General features: G+C 34.3%; 1 pseudogene; it reads left to right on the top strand.

Moving 5' to 3' along the window:
- The first annotated feature begins 1,928 nt into the window (after positions 1-1,928).
- LOC143407586 (cordon-bleu protein-like 1) overlaps positions 1,929-19,839 on the top strand; it is a 96,532-nt pseudogene continuing 78,621 nt past the window's right edge.

Here is a 19,839-nt window from a genome sequence, read left to right as displayed (position 1 = left end):
AAAATAAATTTAATAAATAAATAGATAGTTAGATATTGACAAAGGACAGTGATTTTCATCTGAGGTTATGGGGGCAGGGAGAATTTCCTAGCTCATAGCTGAACACTTTCTCTAGGTGTTTTAAGTCCTACATAAAATCAGTCAAAAATTTTTTCCTCATTGTTCTTGTTTTTGGAGTCATACTGGAAATCTGTGACAGAGACAGATGGACAGACACAGGGTAAGTATAAAATTTTCTGTAATTAAACCTAATTGTAGACACTCAATTCTCAAGTCTTTTGTTGGAATTCAGATTTATTTTCTGTAATATAATAAAACATCCAGATTTGATGCTCTGTGCATTTGAATAGCATAAGCAAAGGCTGATGTAGCAAGAACAGATTGTCATTTATATTCTGTGATCCAGAATTCCTTTATGAATCAGCTACCTCTAACAGAATGACAAATCTAGTCAATTAGAATGTTGATAAGTTCTGACTTCAGATCAAATTGATGCCAGAAATTTTATTGCCCAGAATTCATTCATTTTATGATTCTCTGAGTTTATGCTTATTTATTATTTTTATGATTTTCTTATATTGCATTACTCAGAGACAGAATCCAATCATCTAATATGTTTGTTCTTAAGGAGTAAAATCTTCAGACTAGTTGTTCATGTAACAAAAGTATTTTAATTTCATGGTAAACCAAATCTAAATAATCCTTTCTAAGCTTTTCCATTGTCAAATTGAGTTTTATTTCAAAATACACATTTCACTATGTATTTGTGCTTTACAAAAACAGTCTCAGCAAACACAATAATTAAAAGACATTTATCTACAGTGATTTGTACAATTTGAATTTTTCATTTTTGTCAAGCTCCAATAATATTTGATAATACCATTTATGATGCTTTCATGAACAAAATTATATTACAGAATAGGTGTATGTCACTCTACCCTAATAAAAATGGACATGAAACATATATTATTATTTAAATATTTATCTACTTTTACCTCTCAGTATATCCTACAAGTATTATTCTAAATAAAGCTTAAAAATAATGCAGACAAATCCCACGGAACTTTGGGACTCAAATGATCCTCCTGTCTCAGTCTCCCCATAAGCTGGGACTACAGGTGTGCCCCCTGATTTTGAGGATCCTTCACGTACACACACACAAAAAAAACCTTTTCAAAATATTATCTAATTCTGTGCATAAGTCTATACAGAATTAAGTGATCAGGCAACATGGATTTGATAGAAACAGTAGTGACTCAGTTAAAAAAAAAAAACATTTAAAACTTGAGTAGGTCATACCTATAATCCCATTACAAAACCTTTTTTCTGACAAAGGACTATATCCAGTCCTACTAAATATACTTCTACAACTCAGTAATAACAGGACAACTCAACAAATAATAGACATGATCCAAATACATTCTTCACAGAAAAAGAATGACTGGCCAATAAAAGACAGTCAAATGTTGTCAACTTCATTAGTCAACATGGAAGTACAACCCTAAGCCACAATGAGATGCCACTATATACGCAGCAAAATGGCTAATGTATGAAGACTTACATCACTAAATAATGTGAAGATATGCCACAATTGGAACTCTCATATATTGCTCATGAGAATGTTCAGAATTTTTGACAGTTTCTTTTAAAACAAAAAAAGAGATCAACCTTATGTGGTATCCATTCCACTCTTTGAGTTATTTACCTAAGTGAAACATACATGCATACATATATATGTGTGTATTCATACACATATACACATACACATACATATTTTTCCCCAATACATCTAGTAAGATAAAGTTCAAAGCCTGGAAAATGCTGACATGTCCTTCCATGGAAAAAATAAATGCACTATGATATATTCATAAATGAATACTATTGCAGTAATAAAATAGAAAGCAAAACAAAACACTGATTCAAGCAACATGGATGAACCTCCAAAGCATATTGATTCAGACACAGAGTGTAAGATCTCATACCTTTCTTACTCATCCTAATAAGACTCACATCCATAATAAGAATGAAGTAATTCAGACTTGAAGACGGCACCAGAAGATCTCAGAAATGAATATCTCCTAAATTAACAAGTGAGTTACAACTCCTGAATAGAAAATAGGTGGAATGTAGCCTTTGAATTGTATCTTTTAAAAAAACCTTATTCCTCCTGATGGGCAGAATCAATAGCCTCTGGGACAAGAGTCCCATTGTTTCTCTATTGCTAGGAAAAGAATAAAACTTCACCTTCAATTTTTACTAAAACAAACAAGAAACAAAAACAATAACAAAAAAAGTGTAAGTACCCATTATGTTTCTAGGTTGAGGCTCAATGGTAGAATACTTGCTAGCATGTGTGAGGTATTGGGTTTGATTGTCAGCACAGCATATAAATAAACAAAATAAGGATCCAATGACAACTAATTTTTAAGAAGAATCCATTTATACTAAATTATAAAAAGACAAAGTAAAACACTCAATGGTAGGATAAAACAGAATACTGCCTTTAATCAGTGGGAAAAAATCAATTAGAAGGAACACAAGGGAACTTTCTCAGGTGTGGTTTAATATTCTTTATCTTGAAAGCAGTTTAGATTATAATGATTTATTGAAATTCAACCCCATTTGACTTAAAATGCATTTCATTGTATGAACATTTCAGAACAAATGAATAATAAACATTGAAATATAAATGATATACAAATAAGTGTATGTATGCGTGCCTACACACACATATGCGAGAGCAGTGGCACTCAAACAGCAATGAACTCATATAGAACCCAGATTCAGGATTCTAAGTGCTAGGCCCACATTAAAAGGAACCAGGGCTTTTAGAGAAACAACTAATACCAGAGTTTGAACAGCCAATAAAGAGTATATTGAACCTGAAATATCTACTGTCAAAAGAAAGTACTTCATAAAGGCAAATACCACATATTCTCATTTACATGTGAAATGAAAAATAATTAAATTAATAGAAGCATAGGGTAGAATGGTGTTACCAGACGGTGTGGCATGGGAGACACGGGAAGAAAATGGTCAAAGCGTACAATATCTCAATCAGACAGAAGGAATAGATTTTTCTGTTTTTTGAGAACTATTGCACACCATGGTAAATAAAGAATAATATGCTATACATTTCAAAATTACTAAAAGAATAAATTTCAAATGTTCTCACCACAAAAATACTCTGGTATTTAAGATGTTGCATATGTTAGAAAGCTTATTTCACACTATGTATATAAACTATAACATCACCTCATATATTATAAGTATATACAACTAAAATTTGCCAATTTATACTTTAAAAAATAAACAAAGAGGAAAGTAAAGTGTTCAAACAATGGCCCAAATTGAAAAGCCACTTAGATTTCCTACTAATCATATCTGGCACAACTTGAAAATCTAAATCATGAAATAATAGATTACAGCCCACTGAATAAAATAAGTTTCAAGAAGTCTATATTAAAATAAATGTGAATAAATTTAAAGCACGATAATGATTAAGATACAGATACCCTATAAGTCATTCATTAATCACAAATGGGAAAGAGTAACTCACAAATGAAAGGCCTAGCAGAAAACTCCTTAATCAAGTATTTAAAATGAGCATAACCACTAAAAAACAAATTGAGTATTGTATATCATGCTACATAATAGGACTAAAGCACTGATCAAGAATTAGGTTATGGTCCTGGATTTTGTTCTAACCTAGCCTGAACCTAGCCTGAAGAAATAAATATAAACCTGTACATGAGGATGATTAGTCAAAACTACCTACACTTAAATACTATTGGCTACCCCAAAATAGTAATGGGAATATATTGCTTCATACTGCCAACAACATAGACCTACCTGGTGGCTGCACTCACACTTCTTCATGATAGAAGCAGTATGTACTATCTAAGCATTTCCTCCTAGTCTTTAATTCAGGTCAGAGTTCATTATCACCACACAGCCCAATTTCAAATTCATTCCCTCTCCTTACAAAATTGGACTACATATGGAAGAAGGTCAGTTTACTACTTGAGAACCTGGTGCACTAGTGAGAGGACAATCACTCCACCCAGTGTTTCAAAAGCCATGACTTGATATGTGCAATAAGGGAGTCAATGTCTACTTTTAAGAATCAGGAAATTAGAAAATCTGAAATTCTGAATGCATATGAGAAAACATCCTAAGAATGCCCCTCAAACTGGAAAGATCAAGTTGGATAAACTGTCCCCTTTTCTGCTCTTGAAGGCAATTCCAGGTTGGAAATCACAGCCAGAGAAGAAACTCACCACATTTCATGAGGGGAATCTTGTGTGAAGGCCGCACATCCCTTCCTGGAAGCCACAGGCCTGGAGAACCACCTCCGGAACTGTACAGCGAGCGTGATGACAGACACTTCACCCTCTGAAACATCCCCACTAGGGACAAGGAAGAAAAGGCAAGCCTCCTGAACGAGAGGACCACCCGGAGAGGCCACCCGCCTGGGGGACACCCCAATCACTCATCCAAAGTACTTCCCATCCCGGGGGAGCCCACCACCCCCTTGGCGCCACAGCCTCTCTGCCTCCCTGGCCACCCGCTGCTTCCCGCTCCGCCTGCCATCATGGGCCCAGGCAGGCGCAGTACCAGAGAGGACAGCCCGCTCTTTGCTGAGCGCCTTCCAGGCCTGACTTCCTGCAGGCGTCCGTGTCCTTCTTCCAGTGCCCTTCCGCTTCTCCAGGTCTCACTCTTCCACCGCCACCCGCCAGCTGCACCGACACTGAAGCACCACGTTCCCCACGTGGGGCTGTGACACCCAAAGACAAGATCTTGGCCTTCGTGAGTCTGCGCCACTTGGGCTGCCTGAGCCCGCCGACGGCGGGACCAGAGTGCCGCCTGGAGGCCTGTGGAGGGCATGACACCCACTCAAACCACACCCCACCCTCCACTGGTTGCAGCGATAACTTCTGCTCCAGTCCTGCTGTATCCCTGCAAGGGTGACTACTTTTGCATCCATTACCCTACCTCAGACATTTCTCTGTTCATTTAGTTCTACCCTGCTCCAGCAGACTAGCAACAAGGAGTTTGATGAAACTGTTGAAAAATCTGAAAGAATGAAACATTCCTGCACAGTTCCACTTATTAAATCCCCATTTTTTTAGAGACAGGGTCTTGGTTGCTCCTAGCCTCACTAAGTTGCTGAGCCTGGCTTAGAACTTGAGATTCTCCTGCCTCAGCCTCCATAGTGGCTGAGATGACCAGCATGTTCCACCACAACTGGCAGAGCATAGGTTTCATTGTATTTGAAGAGAAAAACTGAAAAGTCTATTTCCGTGTGGAGCTCTGTTACAGCAAGGGTTAATTATAATATTATCTGTACATATACACAGGTCCGTGTGTGTCTGTGTGTGTGTGTGTGTGTACGTACACGTGGAATTTAGTTGAAGGACAGAAAAAGGTACACAAGAGGATGGGTAGGAGGAAAGAATAAAATTCTAGCTGGTTGCTGAAGGGCTTGTCACAATTGTACCTCTCCTTTTCCTGTCTCTTTTTTGCTGTGTGTGTGTGTGTATGCTTTTCTTAAGTGATTCGCTTTGTGTGTATGTGTGTGTGTGTCTTAATTTCTTGGGCACCTGCAGGCACCTTTGGTTTTCAAATGCACATTTTCCTGCTGGTTAAGAGGCTTGGGCGGGTGGTGGTGGTGGTGGTGGTGGTGGTGGTGTTCCGAAGATGGTACAAGAGGGGGGTCTGTCTAGGGTTCAGGGGAAACTATATTTGCCTGGACAGATCTAATTTGATGCTAGGATTGAGCATTGGCCTCTATGAATTTTAACTGCCCCCCCCCATTTCCCTGTCCCTTCCCGCAGTGTTTGTACCACACACACCAAATGCTTTGAGACAGCCTCCTGTACAGTGCCAATTGATTTTCTTCACCCTTTTGTTTTGATCATTCATCCTATAGTTCTAGGATACTTATTTGTCATGCATAAAAGCCTTGTTACAGTGAACTCAAGCCATTGACATTTAAAATTAAATTGTAACAGGTATTGTCAATAGCTAAACCGGTCATTGATAGTGCATTCCTAATTACATTGGGAGAGTATCCTAACTGGATATTCTGCCAAATCAAGTTGGAAACATTGGCTCTTTATCAGCAAGTTCATTTTGACTTGCAGAAAGTTTGGGGATCCACTGATCCCTCACCATTTTCAAAATACTGGGTTTAGAGAGATATGGAGACTATGATATTTTGCTGAGGTTCCTTGCATCAGATATAGGTCTGGTCTCCTCTGTGTAATGTGCCAGGAAGGGAGGCTTTCCCTTTGAAATGGATGGACCTACATATTTATAGTGGGGTCAAGTTTACTGCAGGGCATTGGTTAGTTTAGTTCATGGGTGTTAGACTCATTCATAGATCCTTCCTTTCTCTTTCCTGTTCCTTAACCTTTTCACCCACTTCTTTTCTCCTTCCCTTTTTTCTCCATGTATATGGGTATACGTGTGTGCCAGGGAGTACTTACTCAATAGTAGGCTCTTGTCCTATGGTTTTATGCAAATTAATTTCTTATCATAACCCCAGGAGACAGATATTCTAACATATGATGAAACTGAGGCACTGAGAGGGTAAAACATTTGCATAAAGTCCTGTGGTTTGTCTGCTTTAGTCTTAATATGCATATGGGTGAAACACAGTGCCCAATAAATAACAGCCTTTTTGCATACTAGACAAACTCTGCCCCTGAGCAGCATCCTCAGCCCTTAATCAGTTATTCTGTATAAAATTATTCTGTTGGTATAAACATTGGGGTAGAAGTTTATAGTTTTCATGAATAATTTTTTATTATGAATATTCACAACTTTTTACTTCATAAAATATAAAATTTTATCTTAAGTGGATAGTTAATTTACATGTGACTTGAACACATGTATTGTCACATTTCTACATATTATGAAGTTTTTACAAAGTCAACAGGGTTTTTATAGCAAAACATTTTCTTTTGTATGAAATTAAATACTGAATATTAAAATATTGGACAAAATTCTTCTGTCTAGGTAAATGTTTACTGGATTTACTTGCTATTTATTCAGCTGTTAACCTGCTGTTTGAACTATTATGGAAGTAGTTTTATTTATGCTGTAACATGCACATTATCCATCTTCAGAGCCCCTCAATTATATGTGGTGTCTTTATGAATAAATGTCTTTGATATCTATGAACTAGATTATACTTAGTTGCTAAGTTCCTTTTACATAGGATTTAATTTAGTTACATAAAAGTTATGAGATTCTTAAAGATTTTCAATAATTTTGAATTATTAGTATAGATTTATAAATAGGAATACTTTAATAATCTTTACTATATTAAGAATTACCAAAGTATAATAATAGTAACAAAAACTAATCACAAGATAAAGTGTACTTTCATAATTTCCTCTGTGGCAGATACTGTGCTAAACTCCTTATATAATTTATCTAATTTATTATGGTTTGAATAGAGAGCAAATATTCTAGTGGTTTTTCAAAAGATTCTTCTTTTAATTGAGGCAACTGACAAATGATTCAAAAGATAAATATTCCTTAAATAAAGAATAGGATAAAACATGGGTGATCTGTATATTATGTATATTGTTAATTTTAAAGTAAACAATGTAAAAAAAACACTGGACATGAGATTTTCTCTTCTTTGGTTTAAATCTGCTTAATATGTAAGGGTTGTGGATTATTTAATCATTTATTACTTTTGCAGTACTGGAGACTGAATGCAGGGCTCTCTGTCATGGAGCTACATCCCCAGTTCTTTTTATTTTTATTTTAAGGCAGGATCTCTCAAGTTGTCAAGGCTGGCCTTGAACTTGTGATCCTCTTGCCTCACCCTCTTGAGTTACTGAGAATATAAGGGAGCACAATAAACCTGACAAATTTAGATTGTTTGATATGCAAACTAATATTTGTTTCTTAGAATTTGCTTTAGATATAGGAAATAACATTAATGAAAAAGAGAATAAGAAAGAACTGTTTATAAATATATAATTGTAGATAAACTCATTATTTTAGATATTTTAGAAAGTTTACTTTAATAAATTATTGTGTAACTCCAGCTTTAATCCATGTTTCAGAAAACTGTGAGAGTAATGATCAATTTCAAGAAAACACAGAAAGCCATATTGAGAGTCAGTCCACGTGCACCCCTTCAGGAACTGGTTCCTGTCATATGTAGCAAGTGTGAGTTTGACCCACTGCACATACTGCTGATGAAAGACTACCAGTCCCAGGAGCCCCTCGACTTGACAAAATCTCTCAATGTCTTGGGACTATGGGAGTTATATGCCATGGATATCAGCAGAGGTGAGATAGGCCTTTCGTTTTATTGATTGAACAAAATGTGCATACGTGTATGTGTGTGCTGTGTTTATATACAAGTGTTCTCAGGTTCATTATGACGAGAGGGAAGTAAATTCATGTTGTTGGGAATAAGAAGAAAACACTAAATAAAAACAAACACTTGGAAATAAAACAAATCAATTTAAATATAAAACAACTTGATTTCAGTTATTAAAATAGGAATAAAAATTTGTAGCTCTTATCCACTTTTTTTTTTCAAAATTCAACTTAATTCTTTGTGGTTTTTAGATTTAAACAGAAAACAAAAATTTACCTGAGAACTCATTGTTTTTATCAAGTGTGAGTTACTGTGTAATTTGTGTGAAGTATTCTTACAAATTTCTTGCCTATTCCTCCCCACCCCCAAGATCATCATTCACAATACACTGGCTTATAAAATGAATCAATTTAATTCCAAAATTTTTCCAAACATCTTGTAGTTTTAATCTATAAAAATAATGTTTTGTATTAAAATTTTTGGAGATCTTAGATGATGCTGGTTTGTCTGGTATCTTTTACACCCAGGCAAACGTATTTATCAAATATGAATATGTCTTACTGGGATAAATAAAACTTTAGTGAAGCAGACAATTACATATTCTGCACAGAGACCTTCAAGCATGCTGGTATTTTAGCATTATGTAATTCAGAGACTACTTTCTCAATTCAGCAATGTTTTTTACTTGAATAATCAGCATCTTCACAGTCAATTTACCCTCTTTTGCCCTCTCCTGTAGCCACTTCTGTTACTGCCTTCAATAAGTAATCTCTACAAGGTAAGACACACAAATCAGTAGAAATTATAAATTATAACATGAAATTGGGTATGTTGAAAATAAACTTATAATTTTTCCCGTTTTCTTAACTATTACTAACATAGATTCTGTAAGAGATTTTTAACTTGGACTTTGCTTTTATTTCCTAAAAAATAATTTATATGTTCCCTGTTTTGTTCTCGGAATTTAATTATGATAATTTTATTTCAACAAATACTTAAAATTATATCTTAAAAGTAGGAAAAATCATAATTCTTACTCTTGTATAAGAAAAAGTGATTTTGTTTGGATCTTTATTGAGTACGATGGTAGTACTTCAGTGATATTATAGAAGGATCTCAGATTTTTTTCTGTTGAACAACTATTCAGAAAAATAATGGTATATTCATAATAGTACTATTTTATAGTCATTAAAATCATTTGTGAACATTTTACAATATGGAAAGTGCTTATGCTAAAATTAGCTTTTAAGCATATAAATGTGTTTTAATATAATATGAAAAAAAAAGAAATTTCTGAAAGGAAATAGATAAAATTTTTTAATAGTGTTTACCTTTGGGAGTTGAACTGTGGTTGACTTTTCATAGTTCTTTATGCTATAGGATTTTATAATGAACATGGTATTTTCATAGAGAACAAACTTTTTTAAGAATTGTCTAATAATAAACTCTGGAAGTTGTTTTCCCCCATTAAAAAGAGTAGACTCAGGTAATTGATTACTCTAATAATTACCAAACTATTTTTAAAAAACTTAATAGCTACACATTCTCTATTAGTGTATTATTAGAATAATTTTTGTTGACTATTTTCAAATTTCTTTAAAGCACTTTCAATTCCAAGAATTAAGCCCACATAAGTAAATATTTATTATCAATGGCCATCATGAAGACTAGCCTAATCAAAGAGTTGAAAATTTTTATACCTTAAATTAAATGCTAAGAATTAGAAATCAGGCATTTTAATTCTGACATACATTGGCTGTCAGTTCAATTCGGCAAACTGATGGCAACAGCCTTATCTATCTGGATCTTATCTTCCACTTCTATAATAATTTAATAAAACAAAAATTGGAAAAAAAATGGTTTCTGTGTTCCTTCCAGAAACAACACTGTTACTTGCACTTGGCTTCTGCTCCTAACTTTGCCACTCTGTATGTATTTAACCCTAAGCAAATTTCATAATCCTTTGTACCTCATTTTAAAGGTGTTGAATATATAGATTGCTATTATCCCTTCCAGCAGTGGAAGTATGTGATTTTACAGATGATTGAATGCTCTGAATAAGATTAAGAAAGCTTTTTTTTTTTTTTTTTTTTTTTTTTTTTTTTTTTTTTTTTACAGTGTCTACAGGTCAATCCAAAGTGCTGTAAGTGTCTTCAGCTCTTAGGTTGTTTGGTATTATTGGAAACTATAGTATTGAGTTGTTTTTTAAAATTGGCTCAAATTTTCACTTGTCTTAGTGTTTCACTTTGACTTGTAGTGATCCTTACTTAGAACTTTAGGGAAGATGTCAGAGGGTGACAAGATTTCTGGAAAAATCATTATTTGAAATACTCTCCAGATAAATAAATAAATATTCTCCCAGTATTAGGGATTGAATTTAAGGGTGCTCTTTATTGAGCTACATCCCCAGCCCTTGTAAGAATTGCTTTATTTTGAGGCATGGTCTGGCTACATTGCCCAAGTAGGCCTTGAACTTGTGATCCTCCTGCCTCAGCCTCCTCCATAGCTAGGATTGCAGGCATGTGCCACCATGCTTGGCACTCTGGTTATATTATTTATTGTGCCACCATATGAATTTTCCACCTGTTCTTCTAACTAAACTTAATTGTGTGTGTATATATATATTTTTATTAGGGGATTCTATCTTAAAATGAAATGGCATAAAAAAGAAAAACTACAAGTATTACAGAAAGTTCTTTAAATAGATATTGGTTTTAGTTTTACCATGTATAACCTGTGTATCTTTGTGCAAGTTATTCAAATCTCTGGTCACCTGGCTCCTTGGATGTGAATTCGAGTGATAACATTGCTTATATTTCTTTATATCTATAGGGTAAATGCTGGCATTACTCAAATAAGAAGGGCTTAGAATTATAACTAATGATAACTCCTTCAAAAAGATGTTCTAAGAAGTAAAATGGGCCTATGAAAAAGTCTTTAAACATAAAGTCTTATCCACCTGTTCATCATTATTAATTGTTACTATTGTTAGGCTTTTCATGTAGAATGCATGCTACTTAATTAATATTTGGATTATCAGATATGAGTTTTAATTTGTGGAATATAGTTTTTCTTTAATGTTATCAAGACATATTGCATCAATATTTATTGGTACTATCTTTGCCTTCCTAGAGAAGTCCCTACATTATTATGATTTATTTCATTTATTGAATGTTTATTTTAAATAAACATTTAAGAATGTGTATTTACTATGTTCTGCTTTAGCTATATCAAATTTTGACACACAGTGCTTTGTTTTCAATGTCATTGAAATTACATTGTGATTTGCTATAAAACCTTGTTTTTTGTAAAAGAATGCTTTTTAAATTTATTCCTGTCCTATTTTTTTTTTATTTGCAATTGGTTTGTTGACAAAAACCAGGTCATTTGTTTTATAGTTTGTCTTACTCAAAATTTTGGTGATGTATCCTTGTCACATGTTTCTTTGTCCCCTCTATTTCCTGAAATTTGACTATTAAATCTAGAGCCTTAGTCAGGTTTTAGTGACACATCTCTGGCAAAAATATAGTAGCCAGGCATGGTGGCACTTGCCTGTAGTTTCAGCTATGCTGGAGGCTGAGGCTGACTATTGGTTGAGCCCAGCAGTCAGGCTGTACAACATAGGGAGACTCTGCCTCCAAAAAATAGAGAAAAAAGAAAGAAAACTTCATAGGTATTATTTTTGTGTTACCCTTAACTGACAGTAACATGTTATCATCTTTTCTAATGTTAGCCATCAACAATTATTGTCTGCATCTTAAACAGTAATTGATAAAGGACAAGAGTGTATGTAAACATTATTTTAACTGTTTGTTGAGATATTTCTATAAAACAAACTCACTCATACCAGCAATTTGACTCCCTAGATCAAATTCAGTCAGAAAAGGTCATATGAAAATGGGATAATTTCTTTCTCTTTACTGGATGTTTTTTTTAAATAATGGACTTGTTCTCTAGCATGAACATGATGAAGAGTTCTTTTCTTAGTATCATTATGAAAGCACAGAATGAAAGTATGTGATTGCTTCATTTATGGAATCATGACACCAAATTTGTTCAGATTTTTGCATTAGAAACCATCCTGAGTCCCTCTAACATGAACTCCAATATATTTTCACAGTTTTCTTAATTGTTTCAAGATCATCTTGTACATTTTTATTACTATTATTATTATCAATATATATTATACAAAGTATTGGGTTTTACTCTGACATTTCCATATATACATGTATCATATTTTGATCATGTCTACCTTTCATTCTACTTTCTCTTGCTCTTTGCCCACCCCCCAGTATCCTTCCCCCTTTCCAATAATTCCTTTTCTACTTCAATTCATCTCCTTCCCACTTTTTACCCTTTGAAAAAATACTAAGGAATGATCTATTTGGATTTTTTTTTTGATGGTGGTGATGGGGAGGGGGGAACTAGGGATTGAAGCCAGGGGTACTTAGCATTGACATCCCCTGTCTATTTATTTTTACTTTGAGACAGGGTCTCACTAAGTTGCTAGGGCCTTGCTTAGTTGCTGAGGCTGGCCTTGAACTTTTGATGCTCCTATTTCAGCCTCCCAAACTGCTGGGATTACAGGTATGCACCACTATGCCCAGCTCTAGTTGGATTTTATGGTAAATCTATTTTTAGTATTTTGAAGAATCTGTAAACGGTTTTCCATACCAGCTATACTAATTTACATTTTCATCAACAGTTTATACAGATTCATATTTTTTCCACATTTCAACTATCATTTGTTATTTTATTTTTTGCTTTTGCTTTGGTTTGTTTATTTATATGACAAGAGCCATTCTAAATAGGGTGACAGGAATCTCCATGTAGTTTTTTGTGATTTATTAAGGCTAAAGATATTATTTTTACATATATTTGTTGTCTTGTATTTGTATTCTTTTGAGAAATGTCTGTTCAGATCATTGGTCCAGTTACTGATTAGAATATTTGTTCTTTCTGAAGATTAATTCTCTGTCACATGAATAGCTGGCAAAGATTTCCCCCCATTCTATAGATTTTCTCTTCCTCTCTTGGAGGTTTCCTTTGCTGTGCAGCAGAGTTTTGATTTATTGTAATCCTATTTGTCAATCGTTGCTTTTGTTTCCTGAGGTATCAGAGTACTAGTCAGGAAGTCATTGTCTGTTCCAGTATTTTTAAGTGTTTCCTGTATGTTTTCTTCCAATAGTTTCAAAGTTTTATGTCTTAAATTAAGATTTTGATCCATTTTGAGTTGATTTTTCTTCAGCGTGATTGAAATCTAGTTTCAATCATCTGCATGTGGATATCCAGTTGTCTTAGTACCATTTGTTGAAAAGGCTTTTCTCCAGTATATGATTTTGGGCACTTTATTGAGATCAGCTGTCTGAAGATACATGGGTTTATTTCTGGGTCCTCAATTCATTATATGTGTGTGTGTGTGTGTGTGTGTGTGTGTGTGTGTGTGTGTGTACATATATGAGAAAGAGAAATTGTAATGATAATTGTATTATCTGTAAATAGGGAGATATATCTTATTTATGTTTATATTCTCTTTTTTAAATATTTATTTTTTTAGTTGTAGTTGGACACAATACCTTTATTTTAATGTGTTAGTGAGGATCGAACCCAGGGCCTCACATGTGCTAGGCAAGTACTCTGCTGCTAAGCCATAACTCCAGCCCCTTTATATTCTTTTTTGTTGTATCCATGAATATCTGTTTTTATGTCTATACTTTGTTTTTTAAATTAAAATAGCTCTGTAGTATACTTTATTTATTTGCTTGTTTAGTCATTTGTTTATTTATTTTTTGCATTACAACTCTTAATACACCTTTATATCACAATTTATCATATCTTTGATTGTATATAAGGTATGTTGACACCAAATTCACATCTTCATATTTTGTATACTTATGAGGGTCTCTATAGTATATTTTAAAATAAAGGATTACAATGCCTACATCCTTAGTCCTTTTGCTCAGAATGATTTTGATTATTTGTGGTCTTTGTTCATTCCAGATGAATTTTAGGATTTTTTTTTTTCTATTTCTGTGAAGAACTGTGAAAGATATCATTGGTATTTTGATTGTGATTGCATTGAATCCATAGATCATTTTCAGTACTATGGCTGTCTTAACAATATTAATTCTTCCAATCCATGAAAATGGAAGATCTTTACATCTTCTACTCTCTAATGTCTTTCTTCACAACTTTCCAATTTTCACTGTAGCAATCTTCCGCCTCCTTGTTCAAGAAACACTGATTTCTTTCTCAGTGCATTCATTACTGATATATAGAAAAGCTATTGATTTTTCTATATTGATATTGTATCCCTACTACATTGCTGAATTAATTTATCAGTTTTGAGTCCTTTGGTGGAATCTTTAGGATTTTCTCAGAATATAATTGTATTATCTGCAAATATGGATAATTCAGCTTCCTCCTCTCATATTTATATCACTTTATATATTTTCTTACCTAATTGCTCTGGCTAAAATTTCAAGCCATCTACTGAATGAACAAGTTGAGAATAGATACTATATTTCCTGATTTTAGAGGAAATGCTTTCAGTTTTTTCCCCATTCAGAATGATGATGGATATAGGTTTATCATATATAGCTTTTATTATAATAAGGTATCTTCTTTCGATATCTAATTATTCAGAACTTAATCATGAAGGACTGTTGAATTTTAGCAAGGACCTTTTCTGCATCTATTGAGATGATCATGTGATGTTTATCCTTGATTCTATTTATGTGCTGTATTACATTTATTGATTCCATCATTGCATCCTAGGAATGAAACCAACTTGATCATGATATATGCTCTTTTTAATGTGCTGTTGAATTACATTTGAAAGTATTTTATTGAGGATATATATCATCTATGTTCATCAGGGCCATTGGTCTATAGTTTTTTTTGTTGTTGTTGTTGTATCCTCATCAAGTTTTGGTAACAGGGTGATACATTGCAGAATGAGTTTGAAAGGGTTTTTTTCCATTTTAATTCATGGAATAGTTTGAGGAGCATTGGTGGTAGTTCTTTAAAAATCTGGTAAAAATTCATCAATGAATCTGTCTGGTTCTTATACTTTTTTGTTGGGAAACTCTTATTACTGCTTCAATCTCATTGCTTATTATTGATCTATTTAGATTTTTTTATGTCCTATTGGTTCGATTGTGGTAGGTCATCTGGGCCCAGAATTTTGTTAATTTCTTCTAGAATTTCCAGTGTATTGGTATATAGTTTTACTCAATATTGCTAATGATCCTATGAATTTCAGTGATATGTGTCATATTATCCTTTTTTCATCTCTTTATTTGTTTGGGTTTTCTTTTCTTTTTTTTTTTGGTTTGTTTAGCTAAGTATTTGTCAATTTTGTTTATCTTTTTAAAGAACCACCTTTTAGTTTAATTGATCCTTTCAATTCATTTATTTCCTGTTCTGATGTTTATGATTTATTTCCTGCTACTGATTTTGGATTTGGTTTGCTCCGGATTTTCTAATGCCCTGAGAAATATCATTAGATTATCTGTGTTTGCTGTGGTGATTTTTTTAATGTATGTACTCATAGTTATAAAATTCCATCTTACTACTGCTTTCATTTTACTTCTGAAATGTTGGTAATTATGCAACACTGGCTGAGTCATAAAGAATTGAGTGTATGTCTTAGTTGTGATTATTGATCCTGAGTATATCTTAGTTTAAGTTTCCTAAGTTGTGAAACAGCAATATTTGTTTCTTTGAGAATTTGATAAAAGTAGTCCTGAGTGATTCATTTCAGATTATAATGACAACTTTTATTACTGCTTAAGTTTTTGTTTTTATTTATTTTTAAAGTTTTTGGTACTAGGGATTGAATCTAGGAGTGTTTTACCACTGAGTTACCTTCCCTATTACCCCCTCTTTTTTAAAACAAATATTTGAGATGATTTTGCTTAGTTGCTGAAACTGGCCTTAAATTTGTGATCTTTTTGTCTCAGTCTCCTGAGTTACTGGGATTCTAGGCATATACCTCCATGCCTAGCATATTAGATAAAGTTTAAGAGGGAAAGTAAGAGAAGAAAAACTTGGAAGTGAGTATTCAACTCTCTGTACCAAAGTAAGATGTATTTCTTTTTTTTTTCAATCCTGCCAAATATCACAAAACCTGGACATTATGAAGGAAAAATGAAATAAAGGTTTTTTTTAGTTTTTTTCAATGTAGTAAGAAAAAGTGGGAGCAATTATTTTCTTATGCAATATCTTAGAAGAGTCTTCAAATCTTGTATAAAATAAGTGGTTTTTATCTTGAAATTGCATATAGACACTGTCTTTTTCTTATTAGACTGGAAGTGCTCCTGCAACCCCTTTAATAAATAAGCACCGCCCAACTTTTTCAAGGTCCAATACTATTTCCAAACCATGTGTTTCAAACATCCTGCCATCGGATGCACCCAAGAAGAGTCGTGCTCCATTGCCTCCAATGCCAGCATCTCAGAGTGCCCCTCAGGACCTTGCAAACATACAGGAGAGGCCAGCTTCTTGTGTGGTGAAATCCACAAGTGTGGAGGAGACTGGTAAGGTGGGTAGGTTTGTTATGTTTTACAGGATGAGACAAGGTTATGTAACTTAGACTCCCAAGAAAGTTAGTAACAGTTATTAATATGTAATAACATGAATAAGTACTTAACTAAAATTGGTACTGGGAAAAGATTATATGTAGTTTGATGCAATGAAGAATAAGTTGCTATTTTAAGAAGCTTTTTTTTCAAGCAAATAGCTGGTCTATAAACATTGTCTTACTTAATGCGTATATTACAGATGAAAATGCTTATTTTCAAATGAAAATGTTTTTAAACAACAGTCTTTGTGCTAATTCATGGGCTTCTAATTTGTATGTCTTCTTTCCTAATTTTGAGATTCTGCAGAGGAAATACTGGTGTCTACCTAAAATCAATACTCTATTTTTTAAAATGAGCCTTTTAATAGAACATATTGTGATTACCTTTATGTGTTCTTATGTTCAAAGCATTGCTCTATGTGTACCTTTTCCTTTAAGTTTTATTTTTGTTCTTCTTCTTCTTTATAGTCTTATTTTTACTCCCCTATTATTATTGGTTCCCTTTAATCCTAAATTTGGGAATCTATTAGCAAACAGCTTTTTATGACTAAGCAATCTGTACATTCTTGCTTTATTCATGTGGAAGGTAGATGATTTTTCAAGTAAATGTGATTGAACATAAGATGATGTATTATGTTGCTTGTAATCACACAATGATTTAAATGACTTTGAGAGCAATTTTTATTTTGAAGTATTCAAGACAACAGGTGGTCTTCTCATATCTGGTTGAAGGATTTTATTTCCTCCGCAGAAGTTTAGTAAATTCTAGCCTCAAGAAATGAACTCTTCCCATCACCTAATATGCGTTTGGGTAATTTCTTAATTTAAAAAAACCCAGCAACTTGATTATAGTTTTTTTTGTAAACTATCATGTGTGTCTTTAGAACATAGCAATTTGAATAGAAACACATCTTTAAAGAAATGCTTAATGAAGTTGTTACTTAGAAAATCAACTCTCTTATTTCTATTAAGATGTCTAATTTAATGTTTGTTGTATAAAATCTCATAAATCAGGGATTTTTTTTCTGTGATGGAGTCATTTTTCTGACAAAGTTTTCCAGGGTTACTTCTTTGTAGTTGAGTGAAGCTTTGCAAAAAAGGTGATCCTTGAGTTCAGTCTTAAAATGAGTGTGGGAGTCCATCAGTCAGGTGGAGGACCCTGTCCAGAAATTCAGTTCCTGAATACAATAGCTTGCCTGGGTGTGTGCAAGGATCAGATTGAACCAGCAAGGAAATCTAGAACCAAGTCAGGGTCAGAGACTTCATTTTGTGCTTGTAGCTCCTTTGCATTTCTTCATAACAAAAGCATTTTCAGGATTTTTTTATACTTGTATTTACCCTAAAATTACATCCTAAGTGTGTAAGTTATTATACTCTCAAGTAGTTACCAAAGCATCTGTTTCCTGTATATAGAAATCATCATAACCCCTGCTTATAAATCTTTCTTCTGGATTTCCTCATTCAATCCATTCCAGTGAAGTTCCTTTGTACTTGGCTCCCCAGGAGGTCTAGGTTGTCTCTTAAAATTCTGGACTGTGAAACCAGTGACCTTACTGAAAGCTATTTCTTTTGATTCTCGCCCTCTGCTCTATGACCACTTGGTGCCCTGTGTTAAGTAATCTTTTTTTAGTATGTTGCCTTTGGCAAACTACACATCTTTATACAATTTTTAATTATTTTTTTTTGATCTGGACATCTGGATAGTTCTTTGATGTGTTGTTCAGCAGAACCCAGAATTATTTTTTTAATTTTTTTTATTATTTAAATTATTATTTTCCCTAGAGAAGCTGAAGAACCATTTTTTTTATTTATTCATTACAAAAGTGCATGTATGCACACATGTGAATTCTTGGTTGCCTAGGCATCTTAGTGCCTTTTCCTTACATTCCTGGCCATATTTGATGTGAATAGTCACCCTTTGGTCCTGATTTTTTATCTTCTGCTGCATCTCACTGTGTACCTCCATACCTTGCACAGATCCAGGAAGAATCAGTTTTTGTTGTTGTTGTTTTTTTTTTTTTTTAGATGGGGATTGAACCAATGATGCTTTATCACTGAGCAACATCAAAAGCCCTTTTATTTTTAATTTTGAGACAGAGTCTCGCTAAGTTGTTGAGGCTGGCTTTGGACTTGCAGTCTTCCTGCGATTACAGGTGTATACCATGGTACCCTGCTAGGAACCAACTTCTTATACTTTAACCACATCCTATTTTTATTTTCCTTGCTGTCACTCTTTCACCCATTGTCTGAATTGGAGATCTCGCGACCCCTTGCCCACAAGGAAGACGCAACTCAGGAATGTTCTTTCAGCAGTTTATTCAGGCCTTGATTAAAGTATCTTTTAGTGACCCCCCTCTCTCCCGAGCGCCCAAGCACAGCCTAATAAAGCCTCCCACGTACCAATCTTAAGCCGCCACGTGGATCTTTCTTATAGGGTGGCAAGGGGTAGCTTGCCAACTCTCCATAAAAGGATTTGTTTACCACAGGACACAGTGGAAGCCGGCGCCATCTTCTAATGGCGGCCACGATCTACAACAATGGCTTACCACAGTTCCACCTTCTATTTTATAAAACAATGCAGGCGAAAGTAGAGGTCCTATCCCACTGTGCAGAAGCAGCTGCAATGTATGGTTCAGTCCTAAGGAGGCGCCTTCCCCAGACCTGACCCCATATCAGCCGACGCCTTTTTTCGTAGGGCGGGGGCGTGGACGTCAAACCCGCATGCAATAGGACATGCTTTCCTTGAGGTCCGCTGAGGGATCACTCAAGTGCAGTGCTTTGCCTCGCATCCTGCATCGTGACGACGGCGAGAAGTAGGGCAACACAGGTAGCCTGGTAACAATAACAAATTTTTAGTTGGCAACACAATCCCTAAGCCCCAGAGGAAAGTAAAGAGTCTGTAGTC

Source organism: Callospermophilus lateralis, chromosome 9 (genome assembly GCF_048772815.1).
Source record: "Callospermophilus lateralis isolate mCalLat2 chromosome 9, mCalLat2.hap1, whole genome shotgun sequence".
Lineage (NCBI taxonomy): Eukaryota > Metazoa > Chordata > Mammalia > Rodentia > Sciuridae > Callospermophilus > Callospermophilus lateralis.
Note: the sequence above shows the minus strand (reverse complement) of the source record. Positions and strands in the feature narration are given on the sequence as shown.